Source organism: Camelus ferus, chromosome 32, assembly GCF_009834535.1.
Source record: "Camelus ferus isolate YT-003-E chromosome 32, BCGSAC_Cfer_1.0, whole genome shotgun sequence".
NCBI classification, from domain to species: domain Eukaryota; kingdom Metazoa; phylum Chordata; class Mammalia; order Artiodactyla; family Camelidae; genus Camelus; species Camelus ferus.
The window spans coordinates 13,855,063-13,875,100 of NC_045727.1; the positions used below are offsets into that span (position 1 = coordinate 13,855,063).

A 20,038-nucleotide genomic window follows, 5' to 3' on the forward strand; every position below is an offset into this window, starting at 1 on the left:
CTAGTAAGAGCATTAGCAAGTATTTTAGAAAAAAAATAATTTGTTTCATGCAAAGCCATGATTTCTGGTTTGCTAAACTTCCATGAATATAGGAGATTTTGAGGAGTCTAGGATGATTCAATATTCAAAGTAAACTCATTATGAGCAGTGAAAGTGAGGGAATAGAGGACATGAAAGAAGTAGTAGGGCCCAGAACACGTAGAGCCTTGAGCAGTTGTGAACAGAGGAGTGCTATGAGGTGACTTACTTTAAAGGATGGCTCTGACTATAGGGTGGGAACAGACTAGACTGCTGGGGGGCTAAGGGACACAGGAGAAGGCAGGAAGATCTATTAGAAGATAGTAGTGATGGAAACGATGAGTATCGTTAGACTCTGGATATATTTTGAAATTACCACCCACAGGATTTAAGCTAATGAATTAGGTAAGAGAGAAGTCAAACTTTTTAGCCTCAGTAACTAGAAGCCAAGATTTCCCATTTACTGATGAGAAAAGACCATAAGAAAAATGGATTTCCCGCTGTGTGCAGAGGTACAGGAGGGGGAATAGGGAATCAAAGGTTCTGTTTTAGACATGTTATGTTTGAGATGACTATCAGATATCCAGTTGAAGATATCAAGTAATGTCCATCAAATGATGAATAAAGAAATATGGTACATCCACACAGTGGAATACTATCCAGCAATTAAAAGGACTGAAATACTGACAAGCGATACAACATGAATGACATCACATTAAGTGAAAGAAGCCAGGCACAAAGACCACATATTGCATGATTTCATTTATATCAAGTGTCCAGAACTGTAAATCTATAGAGATAAAAAGATTAAGTGGCAGTTCAGGAGTTAGGCTGAGGAAGGAACAGAGAATGACTACTCATGGATATAGAGTATCTTTGTGGAGTATAGAGTATCTTTGTGGAGTAATGTAAATGTTCTGAAGTTAGACAATGGTGGTGCTTAGCACAACATACTAAAAACTCCTGAACTCTGTATGGTTTTAAAGGGCGAGTTTTATGTGATATGAATTACAGCTCAATTAAAAAAAACTGTAGGTGAGAAGCATGAATGTAATCAAACCCTTCATGAAATACTAAAAATAATCTTACTGCAAAAAAGTTATGGGACCACACTGCTATCTGGCTGTAACTGTATTACTGCCTCTGAGACCTTGAGGGGTGGGTTGGTACCTACTCTGTAGCAGAAATGTAAACAAAAACAAATATGCTTTTTTTTTTTATTGAAGTCTGGTTGATTTACAGTGTTGTGTTAGTTGCTAGTGTACAAAAGTATAGTGATTCAATTATACATCTTTTTTTTCATATTTTTTGCATTATGTGTTATTCTAAGACATTGAATATAGTTCCTAGTCAGACCTCATTGTTTATCTATTTTATATATAGTAGTGTGTATCTGCTAATCCCAAACTCCCAATTTATCCCCACCACCACCACCTTTCCTCTTTGGTAACCGTAAGTTTCTTTTCTGTGTCTATGAGTCTGTCTGTTTTGTAAATAAGTTCATTTGTGTCTTTTTTTTTTATATTCCACATATAGGTGATATCATATGAAAAGAAAAAAGATACAGGACCGATCCAGGACCAATGAGCATTCTAAGCATCTATACTATGGTCTATAAATACTAACTTCCACTTCAAAAAGAGCCCAGGCTCCTTAGAAATAATAGCCAATTACAGGTCAAGAACAGAAAATGTGTAAGTTGCTTCTGGAACATATTAAATTGGAAAGCAAGGGAACTATCAAAGATTATTAAGGGTATGTCAAAAGGACTCAAGAGCCAACCTGAACAGAATCATTGACCAAAAACTTCCTACTTAACACAGCATCTCGTCTTTCAGGTATCTGTTAAGAAGAAATTACTCCATTTCTTACTCAATAGCTGTAATTTAGCTCAATAGCTCAGCCAAGTAAGCTACTAAATGACTTAGACTACAAGGACACATTATACGTACTATATGAATCCTTCCCTACATAGAAAGGAATGAAACAGTATCCTGAATTAACAAGATGATAAGTAATCTCTCCTAGGACCACAGAATCTAATTCTTCTCCCTTATTACCAAATACACACACAGAACACAAAAACAAAAGTCCTAATTAAAACGAAATCATACTGAGAAAACACTGGGTATCCCAGGATTCAGGGAATGTTTATGTGAACTGAAAATTCAAATATGAAGATAATTCTTGCTTTCAAGGTGTTCACAATCCTGTGGGATAACAAACATAATAAGACAGTAGGATAAGATGTAGAAATATACTTCCATGGGGATGCAAAAGACAGAAATGGATTCTGATCTGGGCACTCAAGGCAGGCTTTGTGGAACACTCAGTTTTTAATGGCTGCACCAGCTGGACTATGAGTTACTAAAACAGAAGGGGAACCAAAGCAACAACTTCTCTTTTCAATAAACTTAGATAATTTCATAAATTAAACAGAGGACAGAAACAAGATGCTGTAATAAAGACTTAGGTAGTAACAGATCCACACAAGTCTATAAAAAAGGGACAGGACAGGGATTAATACCCACACTGCAAAACAGTACTAAAACTTTTAAAAACTTATTTTCTAGTTAAACATTACATTAGTACCACTAAGTCTAGTAACGAGGCCTTGATTTTCACAGACTTAACAATTTAAGAAAACTCAAAGAATCAAGTTTCAATTAAAAGCTACTTCATCATGTTAAAAACTATTTTAAACAAATGATTAAGGCTCCAACTCATTTAATCTCAATTTAAATACAAGATTCTAGGCAGAGTATATTGTACTATGGCACAGTCATATATGGAAAAAATAATCTGACTTGAGTCCTAGTGGGGAAAAAAAACTCCACCAAATTTAGAGATTTAACATTAAAGTGAACATAAAAGAGTTCATCTAAATAATTATGTATACAGATAAGCAGACCTCCAAAATTTATCTGTAAATTATCTTTTTGCTGCCTCAAAACAGCAGAGTGTAATATGGGGTTGGGGGTGGAAGGACAAACTTACCAAATGAAGTTTATCCCAAGAACTTTTTCTACTAGAAGGGTTTCACAAGAAAATCTGCAGAGAAAAAAAAAAAAAAAGTAGTTTTACAATGACAAATATCCTAAGTATCAAGTCATTTAGATCTCCCCACAAGATTTTTCTCTACAAGTTGGAATGCCATGACAGTACACTGTTTTAAACTGTTGCACTACGAACTATTTAGTCAACAACAGATTTTTTAGTGTTTAGTTGTGCAAAATGGGCTTGGTCAGGCCTCAGTATGTCTTTAGAAACTGCAGAACTGTACAGACAGAATTTTCCAAGAAATTATCAATACTCATATTTAAGGGTTTTTCTCTACCCCCATTTAAGGATTTTTCTCTAGCATTATTTCTGATGGCTTCTCAGGTAAACTTATGCCACTAAAGGAACAAGTATTATCAAAAAACTAAGATCACAGGAGATCTAGGCTTGGACAAAGGATTCTTGTCACTAGACAACAATCTGACCTTCAGAAATTAAAAAAAAAAAAAAAACCTTATCAACCCAATTCCTCTGCAACGATTTCTCTCAGTATTTGCAGAAAACTCATCCTTTTGAGCTGTTTACATGCCATGAAGTCACATATATGAACAAGACTGTATAAAATATCAAAATCCTAAAATAAGGAGTCCATCCATATAGTATGTTATTCCCATAACCTCCAGAAACACTTTTTACCATAAGAGGGGAGGCTAAATATGCAATATTAAAGTGTTTTAACCATTTTACAAGAAGTATTTTTGTCTCTCAGTGACTTTTAATTTAAATTGTGTAACTCAGGCCATACTAACCATATGCTATATTGGAAAGGAAATAAGCTATTCATAATGTGCAATTTCAGATATAAATCATATTAGTATCAAGATTTGACCCTGACTGGTAAGTAAACTAAGGTATAACACAGTACAACAGAAAAGTTCAGGGGTTTGTAAATCTGTAGGACCTTTTCTCGATAGTAATTTTTGCTAAGTATCCTGAACACTGAAATACATGTTACAATTTTTTTGTTTTATTTTTCTTTTATTTTAGTAAGGTTATCAGTTTTAAAAATTGTATCTGTAAGTATATTATATATCATCTATGAATTTTACATAGGATAATAAGAAAACATTTGTTAAAAAGAACAGATGCTGGGTCTCTTTGTTCTTATCTATTTAAAAAAAAAAAGAACCAGATAAAATAGCATATATGAAGGCACATTGCACTTAAGTATTAAATGCAAAAAACTGATGAGACATAGTTCATTGTAAGCCAAGATGTGTTAGAGTACTACAAGGTTAACTGTCCAATGACACGCAAGAGCTCAAAGTTCAGGGGAGAGATAACCCAGGGAGTTGTCACAGGCAGTGGAGAACTTCAAGTGGGTCTTAGAGATTAGGTAGAATTTAAATAAAGAGGGAATGGAAGCCAAGATAGGATGGCTATTAATACCACAGTGGGAAGAAAGCATGATATTTTTGAGAAACAGAGAACAGGTCAGAGTATCAGTAGTGTTCAGGAAGACAAAACTAGAAAGAAAGGACACAACTGTGGGCCTTAAATGCCAGGCTAGGGAGTTTGTATTTCATTCAACAGCACGAAACCGAAAGTTTTATTAGCAGGGGGAAAACACGAAAGTGGTACTAAATAGTAGAAAGCAAGGAGGATGGTCTGGAAGGGGAGAATCACCTAGGATGTTTCTCGACCAGTAGTTCAGGTATGAATTGCTAAGGGCCCAGTATCTCAAGGATAGTAAAAATGCAGAGGAAGACACCAAAGTGAGTTGAAAGCATTAATTGCCTGAGCTTGGTAATTGATTAGGAATGGGGGGAAAAAAAAAAGAGGCAGAGCAAGGTGTCAAAGATAACTGCAAAATTTTAAGGCCTGTATTAAGTAGGGAAAAAGATGGTTAAGAAGTTAGACGTTAAGAAACAAAGGGTAAGGGGGGAGGGAGGGTATAGCTCAAGTGATAGAGTGTATATGCTTAGCATATACAAGGTCCTGGGTTCAATCCCCAGTACCTCCTCTAAAAATAAATAAGTAAACCTAACTACCTTCCTCACTAAAAAAATTTTTTTTAATTTAAAAAGAAACAAAGGGTAGAAAAATCAGCTATGATACACTGACTTTAAAGGTGGCTTCTGAAGTGGATGTATATCCAGCCAGTAACTAGGGGTAAAACAGGATTAAATTCAAAAAGACAAGTCAAGTCTAAGGGTAAGAATGAATTGACTGCACTAGATTTACTTCAAGGAAATCACTGTTATCTACTACAAGAAGCATCTGACATGTTTGAGAAATTATTTAATTTATTCTGTCAAAGATGAGAAGTCCATTAATACAGCAGTGTTTGTGTAAAAGTTTCCATAGGAGTAAAGTTCCAGGACATGAAACAAACAATAGGAAGACTCACCAAAAAGATTGAGGCGGGTCTACTTCAATGGCGGCAATGACTCCTCTTACCAATAACCACAACCAAATATCTACTTGGTTGGAAACAAGTATGTCATTGTGAAATATTGCCAACAAAATATTTGAAAAACTGCCCATGCTTCTTAGGACTATTTGCTAGATAAAGGCCATGTGGAGGTGAATCTGAAGGAAGCTCTCTAGTACCACAAGCTACCTTCTCAAGAAACCAGAAGGTACCTTGTGTTACCAGTCATATATACCTCAAGAGTAGGAACAGTTCGGGTGACCTTGAACAGTCATATAACTCAAGAGGTAGAATGTAAAGTGGTTATGTTAAATCCAAGCAATTACTTAAAGTGTCTAACAAGAGATTCTTAAACACATTAAACCACTAATGAGCAGCTAGCCAGGGCAGTGAGGTGGGGCAAGGGTTAACTATGGTCACCCCTAAGTTCCATGGTGGGGGTTGTTGAAAGAAAAAAATCTTTCTGAAGTTACCTGAAATAAGAGATAAAATTTTTACAATCATGTATTATAATATGCACAGAATTTTATCTATTTTAAGAGAAAACCCTAAAAAGAAAAAGAACATACTTGATTATTAAATATTATAATACTGGATATTACTGTGCAGTTGCATTTTGGAGAGGGGAACCTAACAAAGCACAGTCTCCTTCTGTAAGAGAATGAGGTAGTGAGGTACTGATTAAGAGGAAGACCATGGAGGCCCCGAGAAGGCTAATAAGGAATGGACCCTGGCATGGAATAGCTTGCTTTCAACTGTATGCCACTACTGTATCAGTTGCAACATGGGCAAAGAGGCAAAGGGGCACACCAGTCTGACCCATTTATATAATAAAAGAATCCAAACTACCAAAACTAGACCAAACCAAATTCACAAGGGAAAACTTAGAGACTCAAGTCCAGTCCTCCTAAAATGTGTGTGTGTTTACTGGGGAAGGGACAGGGGTGGAAGAGGATGCTAAAGTGTACCCTGGTCAAAAAAGTGCTGCTTTAACTTCAAAAGAAAAATGAAGTATTTCTTACAAAGTCCTGTCTCACTTTCAAATGCCCGATAATTACGGGTTCAAAACTTTTTAAGAAGGCAACATTGAACAACAGAATACTTTCACAGTATGTCAAAGAAATGACTTTTCTTGCACATGCATTGCATATAAAGAAACACTGACAGCAAAACTTGAGTGTGGAGACAATATAAAGTAATTCAGAGATATTAAAATTTAAGTGAATTTACAACTGCCACTACTTTGGACAAGTTTTTCAGCTTCTTAAGTATTTCCTCATTTATGCCTATTAACTTTTTGGATATCTGATGGATGATATGATCTTCCCAAACTAGGATTCTATGGCATGCTTGGTAGATTAATTCCATGGTGATGAGATGATTTAATCACTAGTGTTACCCAAAATCCAAGCATTTATCAGTTCAGTAAAACTAGTGTGGTTTGGACTTACTCCCTGAACAAGAACGCAAATCTCAGGTTTTCTAAAACGTTTGTTGCTGAAGTCAACTATAAAAGAAAAAAGAAACTGAAAGACAGTTCAAAAAGCATGACTGCATTCACCTGTTGTGGTAAGTTCCCTGTGGTGAGGATCATTTTTTGACAAACACCTGGGGGTGACAGGCACTACTCTGGGCACTGGGAATGCAGCAGTTCCTACCCTTACAGAGCTGCAATTCCAGTGTCAACTGCAATATTCTTACAGGGCTGAATGCCCTCAGTTGGACTTTTTCCCCTACTTATTCGGACCATGTTTTGAAAAAAAAAAAAAGAAAAAGAAACAGTAAATACAAAATTAAGTCAATGTACCTGGCTCAGTGAGATCACCAACAAGACTTAAAAAAAATTTTTTTTTAATTTTAAAGATGTCACATGTCTTTTCTATCTCTTTTGGAAACACTAAAGTAAGGTCTATGCATTTTCAGGCATCTAGACACAAATTCATGATCCGGTGTGCTGCATTCCTCTGCCAGCTGCAGGGCACAGATAAGCAGCTAAAATATTATCATTTCCTAAGCAAAAAACAACCACCTTCTTGAAAAACAAATCCAGTATAGTTGTCAGAAATGGTCAGATCACACTTCTGTATCAAAGAGCCTTATACTGCTAATAAGTCTCTTGAACCAGCAACACTTACAATATTCACTATGACAAGTAAAAGTTCTGTTTCAACAGATAATGAACACAGATCAGTCTTGTGTAATTCTGTGACTACATTAGTGGTACAGAGTGTGGTTCACTATCTCGCTAAGAGATTTACTTTTTTTTTTTTTTAATGTGGGTAAATTCTTAATATATTCCTCATAGGAGGCTCTGCAACAGACAGAATTTTAAACAGTAAGTTCATGATCAATACTTAAGATCATGTCTTAATTTAAGTGGCTGAAATACTGACAGCTGCTTTTCCAAATGTTACCCAAAAATGTGAAAAGTCAAAAGCAAAGAAACTGTGCTCTAGCAATTTTAGATATTAAGATCTGACCACACTTCAGATGCACTTTATTGCTTTTCACATCGCAAGTGGACAAAAGGAAGCCCTGATCATGTTCTCAGAAAAGATCAAATGATCAAACCAACTTTAAAAAAAAAAGTACAAACAAATTTGCTAATCACTTATTTTACAAGTGTTTCCCTTTTAAACTTAATCCTTATACAAAGGGTAGAAAGGTGGCGGAAGCATAAATAAAATCATACATGATGTCTTGGTGAAGACATTTTTCTGGTGATGATCAGACAAGATTAAAACCAAAGATAATAAATCTGCTAAAAGGGGTAAAAATTAATTTCAAGAAGGTTTTTTTTTTTAAGGTTCTGACTTGCTCTTTATCATCACTTCTATACAGAAAACATTCACTTCATACTACTAACTCAGATTAAATCATCAATAGGATTATACGGAATTTGAGTAATCTGTAATATTATTTTCCGACTACATATTCTCCATGAAAAGTTATAGAGCAAGCATCATTTTACTACTGAAATTAAGAATTTTAAATCTTGTTTTATAAGGCAGCATTCAGGTTCACCACGGTAAATGAAGAAATGTTCCCTATCTCCTAAGAAAAAAACTTTGTAATTTAACAGAAAATAAAATATTTAAGTCTTGGTTATTAGGGAAAAAATAGAAAATTCAGGCATTGAAATCACTAGAATTAACTAAAAACCAAGCAAGATCATTTTATGTAAGTGCCAGAAGTAGCTCAATATTTGTAATTGCTTTGGAGGGGGGTAGGGTATAGCTCAGTGGTAGACTGCAGGCCTAGCACGCAGGAGGTCCTGGGTTCAATCCCCAGTACCTCCACCAAAAGTAATAAACAGATAAACCTAATTACTTCCGCACCCCGCCAAAAAATTTTTGCTGTAAAAAAGGTAAGACCAGCTCCAATACTGGAAAATCTTTCCTGACTTTTGTTTCTCTATTAATAAATACTCTGACTAGTTCCAAGGTCTACACTTGGGAAATTAAGAGAAAGCAAATTCCTACACAATTAACATCCTGCCACTTACTCTCAGTCAACCTCTGGTGAAGAGCAAAGAAGTGGTTTGTTTCCCCCTGCACCTCTTCTTTCTCCCTTTCTTTGTTCCAAATCAGAGTTCTCACGGGCAATGTATAGGTCAAATGTTCTATTTTTTAAAAAAGAAAAGATGTGCCCTCCAGAAATTCATACCTCCTCATGGAAACTTAGATTTTCCTAATTATAATCTTGTAATGACTCCTGCCCCTCTTATCAAATGATTATCTCTTAACATGGGATTGCAGGCTCCGTCCCTGCCTCCTACTGTTCAAAGAACAAAATTTCAACTGCATTTGCTTGGACAAAACACCTAAATGACCAACCCCTATGAAGATGAGCAGTTTTACAATAGGTTCTCAGAAAATTATTTAATAAGGCTTAAATTATGAGCTCCTATTTCTTATGTACACAACAGAAAAACTACTGAGTGAGATAGGTAGCAAAGACCAAAAATGTGATTTTTTTAAATAAAGGCAACTAAAAAATTATGCAAAATCCAACATACTAATGTCATTTTATAGTCTGCAAATTTACAATTCTTATTCCAATATGCTATGCTTCTGGACCTGGCCCTAAACGTATTTCCCTCCACTCAGTCTTATGAAGTTTAACAGGCATCAAAATGGACAAAGACCAGAAAGCTGAATAAAAATGCAAATCCATTCTTTAAGCATACAATTTAACAATGAAGAGAAGAAACAGATTTTAATTTTTAACTGCTGTCATCTCAATTAGAAACAGTCCAACTCTAGCTAGCCAATAGGTACATTCAGAGAAGAGAGAAAAATTTAAATAGTAGAGGCTGTATGTGCAACAAGAAGAATCCACTCTTCCAAAGGCCTAGTTAAAATTTATATTCTGGCAATTAGGTAGGGGGCTACTCAGTTTTGAAAACAATGAAAACCCAAATAAACTCCAATAACCACACACACAATATGGGCTTTTTTAAAATGGTAAGCTCAGATACCTGTTCTTTAGAAGCAGTTCTGCTCAATTATTAAATAGCCAAAAGACTAGAAATTGTCTTGACCAGAACACCATCTTAATCCTTTTAAGACCACACAATTCAACAGATCCCCAGAAAAATACCCACCTTTTTAAACTGGTAATATTACTATCTCATGTAAACAGAGGGAAATATGTAACTGCCATCCAAATATATACAGAAAGAAAAAACTTTTTCAGCTAAAGTTAAAAAGCAGAATTCATCAATATGTTTTAAGGAGGGCAAAAGTCTTAAGCTAGTAAGAAATAAAACTATTAAGAAATAAAACTATTAAGTAAAAAGGGTTTCTCCTTTGTGTTAAAATAACTGCACCTAAAATAACCACTGAGAAAAAACTCAGTCAAGTCATGGGTTCACATTAAAGACAAAAAACAGGCCCTGTATTTTTTAAATTCTTAAACTACCATTTTGCTTAACTCGTTAATCCAGAAAAGGAAAGGGATGGTGTTTTTTTAATGCACTCTAGCTAAATTACCTATATTCATACTAAACACATTAAAATGTAGGTAAAATATTATATAAAACAAGATGAAAATTTCTCAGACATACAGTCTATTATCAACCTATTCTACACACATTGAGTATTCTGGTATATGGTTTATACATCAAAAAACTTAAGTACTATTCATTTCAGCATGAAAAACAATCTATACAGAGGTAATTGGAATTCTCAAGTTTCCAATATGCATGTGAACATAACTATTACAAATCACACCTTCATTCATGTTTCTTGCATTTTCCAACATGAAAATAGTTTTGTCAAAGAAATTAATGTCTAAAGAGGTGGAAGGAGTAACGCATTTATTCAAGTAAGCATCAGGCCTATGAATGGACAAAACATTCTGTACTACTGTTTCTAGTCAGGACACACATATGCTAAAATGCAAAGAAAAATAAGGGCCTTGGGAAGAGCTTACACTTTTCTATTGATTTATATATTCAACACTAAACCTAAACCTATATTCTACAGCACATAGTTATTTTTTCAAGCATTTCCTTGGTATGGTATACATACCATTGGTGATATCTGAGATGACCAAATACCTTTTTAAAAAACTATATAATATATGCTAATGAACACTGGAAAAAAACATTCTGCATTTAATTGACTCTGAGATGCCAACAAACTCAAGGAACAACATTAAATTGATATACCATTAAGAAAATAAACTTGATTTTAATGCAATCCCATTTGGTATACAGACACTGCAAAAAATCAAGTAAGTACTTAAATATTAACGAGAGGTTTAGGTGATACTGCACTATATGCTAATACAAACCCATCATAATAGAAAATGTAATGTAACTAGAGAGTAGGAAGGATCTATATAATTGTCTTTCCTCAGGCTACTTTATTCTCTCATTTTCCTTCATCAGATCTATTTTTCTAAGCCATTAAAAGTCTGAAAGCATTCATAAGCAGGCCTGAGCAGGGCCACATGCAACAATATCCAGTCCTTCCCCACACAAAAGATAAGCCCCTCTCAAGGTTTCTGCTACTGCACGTGAGGACTCCCACAAGCTTCCCCAATCCCGGCTGCTATTGCTGGCACAGTACTATTGCACCACATCACCTCTGGACTGTCAATGTAGCACCTCCAACTCTACACATTCTAAACAGAATCCATCACTGGCTTCCCTTCCCTCCCCTCACCGTGTCTTCTTAGTATTCCACTGAGAATCTTGGTCAGCGTAGGTCTTCAAGGCTATAGGTCATTTGACTATTTCCAATAACAAAATCTGACACCATTTCCCCACTGCTTTGTTTGAAATGCTCAATTTCCATCTTTCCACTCCATGCCACCAATACCACCACCACTGATCTAGAAAACTGGTTCTCAAACATCTGCTGAATTAAATTTACTTAGACCTTACTACCTAAGAAACAAGAAAAACAGTTACAACTGAACTTACAACAAAACTGATTCTGGTCAATTCCCCTTTTATCACCACCTGGCATATCCCATCCTGTCAACAGATGTTTCAATAAAAAGTTCCTCCTCAAAAAAAGATAAGCCCTATGACATACATATCCAGAATTAACAACTTGTGGCTTCTTTAAAATTTTTCACACATGAACTTCTGCCACTGCTACTACCTTTGCCCCATTCACTCATACCACTTTATCCATCTGGATGAACCCAACATATCCTTCAGTCCTTTACTTGAAAACGGTACCTTCACTGCGAAAGCTTTCCCTGCAGAGTTCACTGTGTGCTTTTGATACAGCTCCATTTTATAACACTCATTACATATTATTTACATTTCTATCTGTCCTGCTATATATATTATGATTACCTAGCTAGGTCATTTACCTACTCAATATCTGAAACCAAGGGCCTTACATTATCTGTTAACAAGAGGCATTACAATATAGCTTATTAGGTAAGAGCAAAGGTTCTGGACACAGACTGTTTTTATAGTTGTGAATTTTGGCTCCAAACTTACTTGTATCACTTTAGGAAGTTCACTCAGTTTCCTCATCGGTAAAATGGAGATAACATTAGTAGTTTCTAATCAACGTTCAATGAATACTAATTATGACGAGGATGAGACATGCTCAATAACTACTTTCTGGATTAAAAAAAGAAACATAATTTAGGTAAATACAGAAAATTAACCACAGCCTTCTATTACCTACCCATTTGATAAATGTTTCAACCACACCAATGTCCATCTAAAACCTCTATATTCTAGCTCTTACCATAAATCCAACATTTCCGTCTGCCTTTCTTCATATAAAATAAACCCTTGGGATTGAAAGATGTAGAAGTTTCCATTATTCATTATGGACTTTCAAAGTCCAAAATTTGAAAACTAGTGTGTGATTCTGCTGAGGCAAAAATTTTAGTCATAGGCATTTGGAGGCTAAGAAGAAATTACTTAACTGAGAGAGCCAAGCAATATTAACTAACCATTATTCTCCACATGTTCTCAGTTAACTCTCAGGATACTATCATGTACTTGTCAAGATCCAGTGCATACCTCTCAACAAGTCCTCCCAAAAATGAGGACCTTCCCTCTTAATAATAAGGTCTGCCCCGAATGAAAATCTTATTCTTCCCCTCTAGGACATTCTATGTTCATTCCAAATTCCTTACCACTCTTTATGTTATTTCCTATATCCAGACTGGTCCTTTCTCTACCAACGAGAACCCCAGAGCTCTTCCAATATTCCAAGCATTTATTCTTCTAACAAAGTCTGCCTCTCTGCCTTCCAACTCTCTAGCCCTCTCCCTCTCCCTCACTCTCTCAAACACACACAGGCAAGTTTCCTCAAGGGCTACTCAAAGTGTTTTGATCAATCAATGAAATCTTTCCCCTTCGAGGTGTTTTTTCCTTTTGAGGTATAGTTGATTTACAGCATTATTTAAGTTTCAGGCGTACAAATTCAGGTGTACAACATAGTGATTCACAATTTTTAAAGGTTATTCTCCATTTATTGTTACTATAAAACATTGGCTATATTCACTGTGCTGAACAATACATCTTTGTGGCTTATTTATTTTATACATAATAGTTTATACCTTTCATCCCCTACCCCTATCTTGCCCCTCTCCCCACTGTCACTAGAGTGCTCTCTATATCTGAGTCTTTTTGTTATATTCACTAGTTTATTTTTTAGATTCCACATATAAGTGATATCATGCAGTATTTTGTATTATTTCACGAAGCATAATATTTTCCATGTCTATCCATGTTGTTGCAAATGGCAACATTTCGTTCTGTTTTATGGCTGAGTAGTATTTTTATAGCTGAGTAGTATGTTCTTTATCCATTCATCTCTTGATGGACACTTGGGTTGCTGCTGTAAATAATGCTGCCATGAACACTGGGGTGCATATATATTTTCAAATTAATATTTTCATTTTCTCCAGATACATACTCAGGCTTATGAGTTAGAAATCCTAAAAGTTTTTCCCATAAGCAATTAAAAATAACTATTGAGGGAGGGTATAGCTCAACTGGTAGAGTGCATGCTTAGCATAACCCAGCTCCTGGGTTCAATCCCCAATACCTCCATTAAGTAAATAATAAGTACACCTAATTACCAACCCCCTCAAAAAAATATATAAAACAATAATAGTATAGGTGATAATTCTCATTACAATCACAGGAAAATTGCAGTGCTTTCTACTTTCCTGTTCCAGCATTACACCAAAAATAGATAATACATGACCCTACAGTAAACCATAGTTTCATCTAATATTCAAAAATTTCTTGAAGCCAATAGGGACTTTGGTAACAACTGCAGTATCAATCCTGAACTTCTTTTAACATAATGCAGCTTTTGTGTAAAATGAGGGTCATTTTTGTAAAGATAAAAATAGATAAAAGTGACAGCAAGAGGGAGATGATCTTAAGCCTCTTTGATCTCTTTAAGACCATCATATAAAAGTAGGAATCCTTATGATCAAGCTACTCCTAAAGCATCTTTTTTTATGTTCTGTTCTTTGTGTAATAAATTTTACTTCTATCTTGAAAATTGGATTCCTTCTCTGTCCTTTTCTCAATCTTTCTTGAATTGACAAAGGAAGAAATGACAAGTTCATAAATAAGTGAGATTATAAAGTAGTTCTTCCAATTTGAAGCTAAGATAATTTCAGTCATATACATTTAATGGTTTCTGATAACTGGCAAAGAACTTGAATAGTACTGCATCCACATGAATACCTGATTTTACAGCATCAGAAAGTATGGAAATAGGAGAGTGGGTACAGCTTAATGGTAGAGGTGTGCTTAAAATGCACAAGGTCCTAGGTTCAATCTCTAGTACCTCCACTAAAAAAAAAAAAGTATGGAAATAATAAGTGGCATACTACCTTGAAAGAACAAATGCCAATTTTTTAAAATAATTTTTTAAGTGACAGCAAGAACAAGGAGAGAAGTCTCAAACAAGTATAACCTCATACTAATGAGTCAACAGTAGCCAGCTATTAAGCTTGTTTTATTAGCAGTTAACTTTTATTAAGCAATTCTCTGTCAGGCACTGTTTTAAAAGTATTATACATACTAAATTAATGCCAGAATAATTTTATAAAGTAGCAAACATTATTCTTGCCATTTACAGTTGAAAAAACAGATACACAGATAAGTAACTTTCTTGAAGTTATACTAGCTAAGTTGAAAAGCCAGAATTCAAACCTAGGCATTCTGGCTCTACAGTTTACATGTAAAACATCTATAGCATACCACCTCTCTATATGTAAAATTTGACGCTGACTACACTGGTCATAAAGAGTATCCATAAACAACAAGTTTATATTGTATAGCACAGGGAACTATATTCAATACTTTATAGTAACTTATGGTTAGAAAGAATATGAAAATGAATGTATGTATGTTCCTATATGACTGAAGTATTGTGCTGTACACCAGAAGTTGACACAACATTGTAAACTGACTATACTTCAACAAAAATGTATTTTAAAAAACAGATAAAGGATGACAAGAGGAAACTTTTGGAGGTGATGGATAAGTTTATGGACTTGACTGTGGTGATTTCAGTGTATACTTATCACTAAACTCATTAATAAAGTTTTTTAATATGCACAAATGTATAGATTAAATATGCATAGCTTTTTGTATGTCAATCATGCCTTAATAAAATGGTTTAAAAAAGGAAAAAAAAAATCCAAGTAAGGAGTCCCTGTATATTAAGAATGTATTTCTTGTATACTTATTATATGTCCTACTACATTTTTCAAAGAATACAGGCTTTGATACTGTTTCATTCTCCCACAAAACTAGAGATTTTCATCAGTGTTTTATTAACCACTGTCTCAAGTACACTACTTGACACATGTTCCTAAAAATCTGTATCCTTTACAACCTCTTCTCACTTGTCAAGGTAACTCTGAACTCTAATTCTATCCGCCAAGAGGCTGACAAGTCATCTGTGAACTTAATGAGCATACTTCCCATTTCATCATCTATATCACTGTTAAGAACATTATAGAGAGCTCAATCCTAACCCTGTTATAAAAAAAATTTGTTCTCTCTCTCTTATCTGACAGCAAACCACCAGTAACAATAAATATGACCCTCTAAATTGGTTTTGCACCATTTAGCAGTAAGACATTTTCATCCCTTATGGATGAAGGTGCCACCAGAGATAATTAAAAGCTTTTCTCAAGTTAAAACATATCAGTTGCTTGCCTCCGTTCCACAGACCTGCCCCCATAAGAATATTACTTTAAAGAAGAAAATTATAGGCCAATATCACTGACTAACATAGATGGAAAAATTCTCAACAAAATACTAGCAAACCAAATCCAACAATACATTAAAAGTATCATACACCATAGTCAAGTGGGATTTATCCCAGAGATGAAAAGATTTTTTTAATATCCACAAATCAATGTGATACACATTAACAAACTGAATAAAAACTGTATGATCATCTCAACAGATGCAGAGAAAGCTTTTGATAAAATTCAGCAACCATTTATGACAAAAACACTCCTAAAAGTGGGCATAGAGGGAACATACTTCAACATACTAAAGGCCACATATGACAAACCCACAGCTAACATACTCAGTGAAAAGCTGAAAGTATTCCCTCTAAGATCAGAATCTAGACAAGAATGCCCGCTCTCACCACTTTTATTCAACATAGTTTTGGACGTCCCAGCCACAGCAATCAAAGAAAAAGAAACAAAAGGAATCCAAATTGGAAAGGAAGAAGTAAAAGTGTCATTGATGCACATTACATGATATATACATAGAAAATCCCAAAGATGACAAGAGAAAACTACTAGAGCTCATTAATGAATTCAGTAAACTGTCAGGATACAAACTTAATACACAGAAATCTGCTGCATTTCTATACGCTAACAAAGTATCAGAAAGAGAAATTAAGAAAAAAATCCCATTTACCATTCCATCAAAAAGAATAAAATATCTAGGAATAAACCTACCCAAAGAGGCAAAAGACCTGTACTCCAAACAAAAACTATCAAGATGCTGATGAAAGAAACTGAAGATGACACAAACGGAAAGATATACTGTGTTCTTGGACTGGAAGAATCAAGATTGTTAAAATGAGTAAACTGACTACACTTCAACTTAAAAAAAAGAAATCTGATTACCCCCTCCCCCCCAAAAAAACTGTTAAAACGCCCATACTACTCAAGGCAATCTACAGATTCAATGCAGTCCCTATCAAATTACCAATGGCATCTTTCAGAGAACTGGAACCAAAAAATGTAATTTGTATGGAAACACAAAAGACTTCGAATAGTCAAAACAATCTTAAGAACAGAGCTGCAGGAATTATGCTCTCTGACTTTAGAATATATTACAAAGCTACCATAATTAAAACAGTATGGTACTGGCACAAAAACAGACCCATCTCTCAGTGAACAGGCTAGAAAGTCCAAAAAGAAACCCACACATTTATGGCCAATTAATCTACGAGAAAGGAGGCAAAAATATACAATGGAGAAAAGGCAGTCTCTTCAATAAGTGGTTCTGGAAAACTGGACAGCTACATGTCAAAGAATGAAAACAGAACATTCTCTAACACCATATACAAAAATAAACTCAAAATGGATTAAAGACCTAAATTTAAAACTGGATACTATCAAACTTCTAGAGGAAAATAGAGGCAAAACACCGACATAAATCACAGCAGTATTTTTTTGGATCCGTCTCAGAGTAATGAAAACGAACAAAAAAAGTGGGGTTACCTAATTAAACTTAAAAGGAAAGGAAACCATGAACAAAAGAAGACAACCTACTGAATGGGAGAAAATATTTGCAAATGTGACCAAAAAGGGATTAATTTCCAAAATATACAACAGCTTATACAATTCAGTATCAAAAAAAAAAAAAAAAAAGAAAAGAAAGAAGAAAGAAAGAAAGAAACCCAATCAAAAAATGGGCAGAATGGCCGTCATTCAAAAATCCACAAATGACAAATGCTGGAGAGGCTGTGGAGAAAGGGGAACCCTCCTACACTGCTGGTGGGAATGCAATTTGGTGCAGCCACTATGGAAAACAGTGTGGAGATTGCTCAAAAGACTAGGAATAGACCTACCATTTGACCCAGAAATCCCACTCCTGGGCTTGTATCCAGAAGGAAGCCTACTTCAGGATGACACCTGCACCCCAATGGTCATAGCAGCACTATTTACAATAGCCAAAACATGGAAACAGCCTAAATGTCCATCAACAGGTGACTGGATAAAGAAGATGTGGTATATTTATACAATGGAGTACTTCTCAGTCATAAAAACTGACAACATAATGCCATTTGCAGCAACATGGATGCTCCTGGAGAATGTCATTCTAAGTGAAGTAAGCCAGAAAGAGAAAGAAAAATACCATATGAGATCGCTCATATGTGGCATCTAAAACAAAAACAAACAAACAAACAAACAAAAACAAAGCATAAATACAGGACAGAAATAGACTCATAGACAGAGAATACAGACTTGTGGTTGCCAGGGGGGTGGAGGGTGGGAAGGGATAGACTGGGATTTCAAAATTGTAGAATAGATAAACAAGATTATACTGTATAGCACAGGGAAATATACACAAAATGTTATGATAACTCAGAGGAAAAAAATGTGACAATGAGTGTGTATATGTCCATGAATGACTGAAAAATTGTGCTGAACACTGGAATTTGACACAACATTGTAAAATGATTATAAATCAATAAAAAATGTTAAAAAAAAAAAATGGGCAGAAGACCCAAACAGATGTTTCTCCAAAGAAGACAGATAGGTGGCCAACAGGCACATGAAAAGATGCTCAACATTATTCATTATTAGAGAAACACAAATCAAGACTACAATGAGGTCTCACCTCACACCAGTCAGAATGGCTATCATCAAAAAGTCTACAAATAAATGCTGGAGAGGGTGTGGAGAAAAGGGAACCCGCCTACACTGTTGGTAGGAATGTATATTGGCACAGCCACTATGAAGAACAGTATGGAAGTTCCTTTAAAAACTGAAAACAGTTGCCATATGATCCAGCAATCCCTCTCCTGGGCATATACCCGGGAAAGATGAAAACTAATTCAAAAAGATACATGAACCCCAATGTTCATAGCAGCACCATTTACAATAGCCAAGACATAGAAGCAACCTAAATGTCCATCAACAGATGAATGGATAAAGGTGGGGTGGGTGTGTGTGTGTGTGTGTGTGTGTGTGTGTGTGTGTGTGTGTGTATACCACACTGAATACTACTCAGCCTATAAAAAAGAATGGAATGCCATTTGAAGCAACATGGATGGACCTAGAGATTATCATACTAAGTGAGGTAAGTCAGAAAGAGAAAGACAAGTATCCTATGATATCACTTATATGTGGAATTGAAAAAAATGAACTTATTTACAAAACAGAAATAAGACTTACCGACACAGAAAAACTTATGGTTACCAAAGCAGGGGAGGGGAGGGGAGCAGATAAACTAGGAATTTGGGAGTAACAGATACACACTACTATATACAAAATAGATAACAAGGACTTGCTGTATAGCACAAGAAACTATAGTCAATATCTTGTAATAACCTATAATGGAGAAGAATCTAAGAAAGATCTATGTATAAGTGAATCACTTTGCTGTACACTTGAAACACTGTAAATGAACTATACTTCAATTTTTAAAGATTGTAAAAATAAAAAAGAATATTACTTTGTAGGACAAACTGTCTTTCAAAGCTATGCAGTTTATTTCATCTTTAAAGTCTTCTCAGTTTTTAGATTACCCCAAGGGCTTTTTTTTTTTAGCTTTATTAAAAGATAACTTAGATATAACAAACCACATATTTAAAGTGTATTTTTTTCAGGGTTTTTTTTTAACCATGGTAAAATATATACAGTATTTACAATAACCATGGTAAAATATACACAATATTTACAATTTTAACCATTTTAAGTGTACAATTCTTCAGCCTTAAGAATATCACATTGTTGTGCAACCATCACCACTATCCATTTCCAGAACTTTTTCATCATCCCAAGCTCCTTTTAAGGCCAAATAATACACTTCATTGTATGTACAGTAGGCCCTACATATCAAGTCCCCCATCAGCAGATTCAATCAACTGC

General features: G+C 35.0%; 1 protein-coding gene across 13 annotated transcripts in view; it reads right to left on the reverse strand.

Annotated features, from left to right (window-relative positions):
* Positions 1-20,038, reverse strand: part of MTMR3 (myotubularin related protein 3) — a 116,075-nt gene that overhangs the window by 53,617 nt on the left and 42,420 nt on the right. For 12 of the 13 annotated variants that reach the window (XM_032471346.1, XM_032471340.1, XM_032471344.1 and 9 more), the window contains exon 2: positions 3,016-3,069. The exons of the other annotated variant lie outside the window; for it this stretch is intronic. The gene's annotated coding sequence lies outside the window, so the exon portion shown is untranslated. The remainder of the gene's footprint in view (positions 1-3,015; positions 3,070-20,038) is intronic. 13 annotated transcript variants of the gene reach the window in all.